General features: G+C 43.2%; 1 non-coding gene across 1 annotated transcript; it reads left to right on the top strand.

The window, feature by feature from the left end:
• Positions 1-668: 668 nt before the first annotated feature.
• On the top strand, positions 669-811 carry LOC116660685. Its single transcript, XR_004316301.1, has one exon. It is a non-coding gene; the product is annotated as a small nucleolar RNA SNORA62/SNORA6 family (small nucleolar RNA).
• The last annotated feature ends 8128 nt before the right edge of the window (positions 812-8939 follow it).

The following is an 8939-nucleotide window of genomic DNA, read 5'->3' as shown; positions in this document are numbered from 1 at the left end:
TGCAGAAGTGTTCTCAATGGCTTTGAGTTGTATCGATGACACCATACTCACACCTCTGGAGAACAGCTGTGTTGGGATGAGTAAGTCTTCGTTCATTCATACCACAACCATCCTTGCTGAGTCTGTGGATTGAAGGCCCTCGTACCTCTCAAAGACATCTGGGAATTTAGAACCCACCACATTTGGGGGCTCTCACTCTAGACGATGAGTCATTAACTGGCGGACTACCTCCTCTACCTTGCAGGTACCAGGAGGTTAGAGGGTAGCCTGTAGATCTTCAGCAATGAGGTGAGGAGAAGCAATGAAGGGAATCCAAGAGAGTAAAACAACTCCAAAGTCCCTCTGTTTCTCCCCCCGCAAGACTCTCTTGACAGGTTCAATGAGGGAACAAAACAACAAAGACTGTTGGAAACTGACTGTCTTAACCGGAAGCTGAGCAGCGTCAGCAGCAGTCAGTTTGGATGGTTTAGATGGAGGAAAGCAGCTGGAAGACTCGAATGTGGGATGTGGTGAAGGAGGATGGAATGGAGCAGGAGGAAGAAGGCCACTCACTCAGTTACTAGAAACTGCGTATAAAGCCTACTCTTGGTCTCATATTCAAGGTCTACTAAATGTCTTATTGCTGCATTGAAGAGAGACAGTCACAAGGAGACTTGTAGAAAGGTAGGTTAACGGAGGAGCATCTAAACTGGTTCCAGCCGATGAACTCGCAGGTGTAGGCAGTGTGTTACATGAGGGGCAAGTTTTTCTTTAACAGCACGAGGGTCTCTAGCCCAATGAGTGGAGTTTGATAGTAGTACTTGCTACAAGTAGAAAAAGATTTTTTAATTAAAAATTAAAAAACAATTAAAAATAAAATAAACAGGTTCTATCTCAGTGTAAGCTCAAACACCTCCCATTAAAAGAAAGGAAGGGAGAAGAAGAAAGAAGGAACCATACCTACTTGACACTATGATGTCATTACATTACTACACTATTTCTTTCCTTCTGTTAACAACCAGTTTCTAAAAGGTGTTTTAAGCTTTCTGTCTTCATTTCACTGTCCTCACCCACTCTTCCATCAGTACAACTGTCTTCCACCATCGCCCCTCCAGTCATACAGCTCACCTAGGAGCACCAGCAATCTCCTCGTTGACACATCTTAAACTTACTGAGAAGTTAACCACGTGGCTTACTTGATCGACTTGTCTGCAATCTTCTTTTCAGGTTCATCCTCCTCTTTTCATTGGTTAAATGCTTATACTTCTTACATGACACACTCCCTTTATAGGGCTTCACCTTCCTAATGGCACTGTGCTGATGAGTGCAAACGTTCATCATTAGTTTAGACCTTTATGATGAGCTCGACTTCTTTGTCCACCTTCATGTGTCCGTGTGTCATGGGCATCTCAAATGAAATGTATTAGTCAGGATTAAGTGCAGCTGTAAGTGACCGAATGTAACAATCAGAGACTTACATGGGATGGAGGTTTATTTTTCTCTCACCTTGGCAGTCAAGGATAGAAAGGCAGCTCTATAATCATCAGAATCTCCAGATACTTTATCTCACTTAGTCAAAATTCTACAGAGAAACAGAGTAAGATACAGGGGGAATACATATATATATACACATGTATACACACACACACACACATTCATTCATATTCATTGTCTCTCTCTCTATATCTATATACATATAAACACACACACACATATATATAGCCATAGATAAATAGATAGAGGTATAAATATATCGAGAAATAGAGACAGAGACAGAGATGCATATTCTATATCCTATAGATTCTGAGCCATCAAAAGGTCATTCCACAACCCTAGCAAACAAGCTGCTTCAAGATGGTAGGGAATATGGTAAGACCAGAGAATTCCATGGGCAAGGTCCATCACTACCCTTTTGCTATGAAGTGAGCAACCTGAACAGAAGCAATGCTGTGTGGAATACCATGAAGGCAGATAGGCCATTCTGTAAACCCACGGATGCGACTTTGAGAGAAGCGCTGTCTAAAGGGAAGACAAATCCATATCCAGAGTAACTATCTATTCCAGGTCTAACGTAAACAGCCTGTCCCCAGGTAGCTGGGCGATCACCCCAGGGAAGGGTGCCATACCGGGAACTCACTGTTGATCTCTGCTGCTGACAGACGGGGCACTCAGCAGGGGCTACAGCCAGGTCAGTCTTGGTAAGTGTAAGTCCATGCTTCTTACCAGGATGGCCAGTTTGTTCATGAGCCCATTGAGTGATGACAGATGTGCCTGGAGAAAGAGGCTAACTGATCCATACAACGACAAATTGGCTGCCAAGCCTGAAAAGGCTATAATCATCATGGTCTCAAGATACTTCATCTCCTCTCTCAACCGTCCTCAATAAGCAGCTTCCATCTCATGGTCTAAGATCACTGTTAGACCTCTAGCCAACATGTCCACAGTCCCAAAAGTGGGACTGAGGACATGAGGGAGAGAGACAACACTGACTGGAAGAGCTATCCAATGGTGTGCTTACATCCCACTGGCCAGAACTTAATCACATGGTCACCACCCAGATGCAAGTAAGCTAGGAAAGGCCTCCCTAAAACATGGACATTTATTTTTTAAGGGAGAAAATGGATATCTGGGGCCAGCAAGCAGACTCACTGTCCTTCAGTATTTTTCTATAACAAATTTATCCCCCTCTAAACAACAAAAGCTGTTCTCCCTCTGCTGTGGACTTTCTTGGTAGCAGCATCATTCACCAAACTGTCAGTCAGAAACCTCCTCCTACTTTGCGTGGCCAACCTCTGCTGACTCTAGTTTTCAACAGACCGAAAGTCTACCCCTTTCCTGAAATTCAAACGCCACTTCCCCAAGTCCTTTCATGACCGTGTGTCCCTTTCACAAACTCCTACCTGTTAAATACTCTCCCCTGAGTCAGCGCAGCTCCTCTTTCATCCATTTCTCATTCTAACGGCAAAGCCACTTTCTAAGCAAAGCCTGGCTCACAGGTATGTCCGATCATTCTCCAGTGGCTTCTCAAACCCCACCCCAATCAAGCGCACAGCCTTCACCTCAGCCTTATTGTTTACTAAGCCCCCCACCCCCATTTTGCCCTCCACAATTTAGTCACCCACCAGAGGTTGCTGGTTCCTCAAATACTCGGGGCACTCTTCCATCTTTTGTCCTTCCTATTTGCTGCTCATTATGTTGACTACCTCCCTCCATGCCTACTACTGACGTCCTAACTCCTGCTCATTCTTCAAGGATCAGCTCAGGTGTCATCTTTTTCAAGAAGCCTTCTGTAAAGGCCATAGATTATGAAATGTTGTCTTCCTACAGCATCTCTATCACAGGATTTTTCACAACACATTATAGTTAATTATTCTCCCCCAGACTGCCCTCCTCAGACTCTAGAGAAGGAACAGAATCATTTGTCTGCATATGTCCAGTTCTTAGTATAGTATCTAGCACATCATCCTTCTGCAACAAATAAATGAGTTCATTAAACAGGATTCTGGCTCTCTTGCCTATCACACAGATTTCTTCTCCATTCAACACCTGAGCACCCCACAATCCTGTTCCTAGTTTGTTACCCTGATTCATGCCAGCTTGTCCTGACACTGCTGCTCACGAGAATGCTAGACCAGGATGACCTACCAGTCAATGACCTCTGCTCTGACTCCTATCCTTTATAGGCTTGTCTCCTGCACACCAGACGCATCCATTCATAGCACCTGGAACTACTGGAAAAGACTACATGAAATCCTATGCTCAATCTTTGTTCTCGAAGACTTTATTGAATCTACTAATCTAATAACAACGAAGCATTTAATCACTGAAAAGCAAATACTTGTTGAGCATTAATTAACTCAAAAATATTTACTGCGGCCCTCCTTTGTGCTAACTACTGTGTTCAATGCTGAAGATGCAATGATGAGAAAAAACAGTTCCTCCTCTAATGGAGCTTCTAGCTTAGTCAGGAGGATGGCATTAATGAAATAACTGCATAAATAAAAGTTTAACTGCCAATATAAAGAAGCACCTTCAATGAAATGAAGGTAATTCACTGATTGCTAGTATTAAATAACTGTACTTAGGTGGAGAGGTGAGGGAGGTTGGTGGGAGAGGTCGTGGGGGGAGTCAAAACATCTGAAGGATGAATAAACATGGACTAGGTGGGAGAAGGGGAGATAACGACAGGAGCAAGGAGAGAGGGAGAGCACTGAGATGGAGGGGATGGCATGTGCAAAGGCCCCGTTGTAGAAGGGCCTTTCCCAGTACCTTCAAGAGGAGGTTATGTAACTGGAGCACACATGTGATGAGAACAGAGAAGTGACAGCTGGTGATCCTGGCGGAGCCACAACAAGCATATGGGTCTTCAAAACAGTGGTAAAACTGAGGTACTTTGGTGAGATGGGGAATGAAGGGGAAATCATGTCCTCGTAGGTGGAAGATGAGTCCAGGGAAGAATACATAGGGCATGATCTGTAACTTCAATGAGCTTACAATTAAGAATTAGATCTCTTGACACATGTACGATTAGGTATCAAGTAATGGCTGAACAATTTGCTAATGATTCAAGGAGCCACAGGACTTCAGAGATGGGCTGAGTCTTTCACCAATTCCCCTGAAGTTTGTAGCCTGGCAAGCACCAGAGTGGATAAGCCTTCTAATATGAAAATGCACTTTATTTTACTGTATGTTCATCTGCCCAGGGGATCTTTCATGGGTATTTTTCTTGAACTAAAAATAATTGAAAGAGTTGTAAATGGGGACTGGGGGATTCTCAGAAAGGAATTATAAAACAGAGTCTGTCCCACGCTGCAAAGCCCAAACAGGATCTTTTCCAGAAAGATTACGTTTAATTAGTTCCCAATTTGCTTCTAGTAACAGAAGGGATTTAACAGTTTATGGTAATAATATGCAAAAGGTTGAAATGCTCTTGAAGCATATGCTGAAATCTGCCACTGAACAGAGTGTGAGCAGCTACTGGCATTACTGGTGCACAAGGGCACTGTGAGAAGTGTGCCCTTCTCTCCCAAAGTCACTAGGCGGCAGTGGCAGTGACCTTTAGGGGTCTCTGCCTAGGCAAGGGGGTATGACTGTCCACAGTCAGGCTGCACTGTCCTCGGTGGACATATACTAAAGTCCTGGCCAAGCTCTGCAAATGAGAATACAATTCTTAATGAAGAAGTAATTGTAATAATAATAACTAATTCTTAATGAATGCTTATTACAGAATGGGATCTGTTCTACATAGTTTATATGTATTAACATATTTAATTATTAAGAAAACTGTACCAAGTAGGTACTATTAGCTTTGTTTTGTAAATGAGGAATGAGACACAGAGGAGTTAAGCCACTTCCCAAGGCCTCATAATTAGGTAACAGAGGAGCTGGGATTAGAACCCAGGTGATCAGCTCTGAAGTCCACATTCATAACAAACACACTACAGCGCTCTCACTCATGGACCTACTTCAGGTGGCTGATATAAGAACACACTGTGCTTACGTGGAAGGAGCCGGGAACAGTGCCTGGCCCCTAACAGTGCCCACGTTTGCTTTTAACAGTTTTTCTCCAGCTTACTTTAGTCTGCTCCCCCGCTTCTGGTCATCTCTTGTTTTCTTCTACTCTGACTTCCTCTTGATCCGAATGACTCCCAGGAACTACAACATGATCACTTAATGTTTGTTAAGGAGCTGCTTTTTGTCCATTTCTTCCATCTGACTGTTAGGGCAGGGAGGAGGAGGAGCAGGAATTCACAAGCCCGCTGATAATGGAGGAACTGTAGGAGTGAACACTCCCGGGGACAATGAACTTCACACGGCAGCTGACCCAGGATGGTGCTGTGTGGACGTGATATACTCCAGGAAAGCAAGAAGCCTTGAGAGGGTCATGTCGCTCCATCTGTCACAGACATGAGTTTCTATGTGGTTTCCCAAGGCTGGGGGTTAAGGGGTTAAGATGCTAAGACAGACACAAAAACATACGAAGCATGGATTCCTGAAAGGGAAGTTCAGAGATGTGGGAAGAGAAATCAGAAGCAAGCATGGGGCAGTTTCATGTCATGACACTGTGACACAGAGTTAATAAAAAGGTTGTGGTTATAGGTGACAGGGGAGGTAATGACATATTGACTAGGGGACCATGACTTGAAGGCAGGGATGAAAGATAACCTGTGTATGTCCTTCCAGGATGAGTGAAATGATAATCTCTCAGAATCAAAGATCCCCAGCCTTGACTTTTTTCTGCTAAGGAAATAGACAATACCAGCAAAAGACAATATCTTTGTCAAAGGTCTAGCTGTGGGGCTAGTTAGCTCAGAGCGACAAGCTGCAAGTATGACTGAGAAGTAACAAAGGAGACCTTGGAAACTTTGGGAACAACGTCTTCCAAGCAGTGAGCCGCTGAGGGTCGAGACTAGGGGAGGCCTAGGGTTCTGAGGGTATTTTTCACAGACTGCCACACTGCGTTTGTGTCGTGTGAGGACAGATTGCTATTCTGCAATGGACCCTGATGGACACACAGCTGGAGGAGAACCAGCAACCGAAACTAATAACAGAGCCGCCTGGAGCACAAGCACAATGGATGTGGAAGTCATGGCGGACAACACGAGCCCGCAGGAGAAACATGATGCTGACTCCTCCCGCCTCTCCCTCTCTCCCCCCATGAGCTGTGATGGCTGCGATCAGCATTCAAGGGAGCTCAGGTACGGGGCGGAGCGCCCTGAAATTCACTCCTGGCCCCGGTGTGGCTGGTCTCAGCTCTGTAGAAAGGCTTTTATTTTGCCTTCGAGTCACATTTCCCCAAAGTCAGAAATATTGTAAGATAGCATTCATTGTTAAGTTCTTACTATGCACCAGGCAACTTCACGTCCAATATCTCATTTAATCTTCACCACGATCCAATGTGGCAGTGCATTCTTCTAAAAATATTTCCATTTTTACACATAAACAAATGGAGAGTTTGAGAACACGAAACTCAGCCACGTTGCACAGAACTATGAATCAAATCAAGTTCCGTTTGATTCTAAAATGTGGGCTCTTGTCCCCTCTGCTCTATTGTTTCTTGGCTGGTTGTTTTGAGTCATTAGAGTGTTAGGGCAGAAGTTTCTATTCTAGCCTATTACCAGTGAACTTGTAGGTCATAGTTCTATTCCAACAACAGTGTCTACCCCTGCTCTTTGTGTACCATAGTATGCAAACATTTGCAAATATTTGGAAGCTTACAACCCTCTAGAGAGTGAAATACAAATTTGAGCAGGATTATTTTAGCTAGATCCTATGCAAAGTGACTTATTTTTTAATTCTTCCAAGGATAATCTTCCAGGACAATTTAATATTTACCAGAAGCCTATTATTTGCCTGGCATGGTGTCAGGAGCTACAGATAAACAACCAATAAGCCAGAGAACTTGGACATCATCAGAGACCAATGACGCTCAATCCCAAATCTTCCTTTCGCACAGATACTTTCCCTCCTATAGCTTCACCTCAACAAAGGGACTGCTGGGAGTTTTCTTAACTCTTCCTGCTCTTCTTGGAGACACTCAGAATCCTCACCCTTCACCCATGAAACAAAAGATGCCTAAGGCTTGGGGACTGAGTCCTCCCAACTGAGCTATGGTTGCCATGGAGACTTCCTCTCCTTCCTTCCCCACTTGAGCCATTGCTACCACTTGGATCTCAGCTGACCCCTACCCCCGACCCTAACCCGGTTCAAGGGGGTGGGATTGCGCTGGGAGCAGGTATGCTCATGGTATGTGAATCTGGAAAATGCAAATACAGTATCGTGGACGAGACAACAGGGTTTTAAAAATAGATTTTAATCTTCATCTACATTCTCTAAAAAATAAAATGTGGTAGTCTAAATTAATAACCTGTCTATGCTTTATAATATTTTTCTATGGGAAAATAAATTTTGAATTCCTAACATCCAGCTTCAAGACAAAATAAATGAGATTTCTTCATTAATTGTGGGCTGGCTTCACACGCTATATTTTTTAAATTTATTTTTCCTATGGCAGTACACAAATGGCTGGAACTGGTATAAATAGCTAATTAGAGAATCTAACGGAAATAGAAAATGGGAGACAAAATTCAGTGAGAATAAGCAAGTTGTCTCAGATCACCGAGCAAGTCCATCGGGGATGCTCACAACAGGACAGAATAAGCTTTGCCGGGGGCAATGCTTTGGCCCCCAACTTCCACTCTGCTAAAGGAACCCTTCTGCAGCACATGTACAGAGCCCACCAAAAGGAGTAAAATGAATAAAATCTTGTGGCCGTTTCTAGGACATCCTCTCTTACCTTCAACATACACAATCACTGAGGCAGGATCATTATGCAGATATCCGAAAGAAATACTTTTCTCGTTGTCTTGATTTTTACTCAGGTGTCTGCTAAAAAGGTAATAAAAATATTTGGCTAGACGACTTTGTCAAAATGGTGCTGAAACTTCTTTTTCAATCGGTGGAAAAACGAGAAACACAAACTCATATATATGTATATGTATATGTATATGTGTGCATGTGTGTGTACATATATATACATATATATGTATATATTCCCCCCCCTCTGTTGGAGAGGAACAAGGTTCATTTCTTATTTTGAGAATCATGACAGTATCCAGCACATGATGACTGGGGCCAATTCTTTGTAAGAGGATTTATATGAAAGAAATCTGAGATATTTCTTCTAAGTCAAGGCTTCTAATCAAGACACCAAAACCAATGCATTGATTTTCTAAGAAGTAGTCTTGGCAAAAAGAGAGGCTCAGGTCAGTCTATGTTCAACCAACACTTTCTGACTCCTGGCCTGAAATGTCAGCTATTTTATTACACCTTAAGAGAAGAATAAAAACAAGAGAGGAAGAAGGTCACATTATACCCATTATCTGTCACTGGTGTGGATTTACTTTTAGGTGATATAAGGGAACCTACTGGCAAAAAAATTCAGCTACGACTGGCAGTGG

Source organism: Camelus ferus, chromosome 30 (assembly GCF_009834535.1).
Source record: "Camelus ferus isolate YT-003-E chromosome 30, BCGSAC_Cfer_1.0, whole genome shotgun sequence".
Lineage (NCBI taxonomy): Eukaryota > Metazoa > Chordata > Mammalia > Artiodactyla > Camelidae > Camelus > Camelus ferus.
Note: the sequence above shows the minus strand (reverse complement) of the source record. Positions and strands in the feature narration are given on the sequence as shown.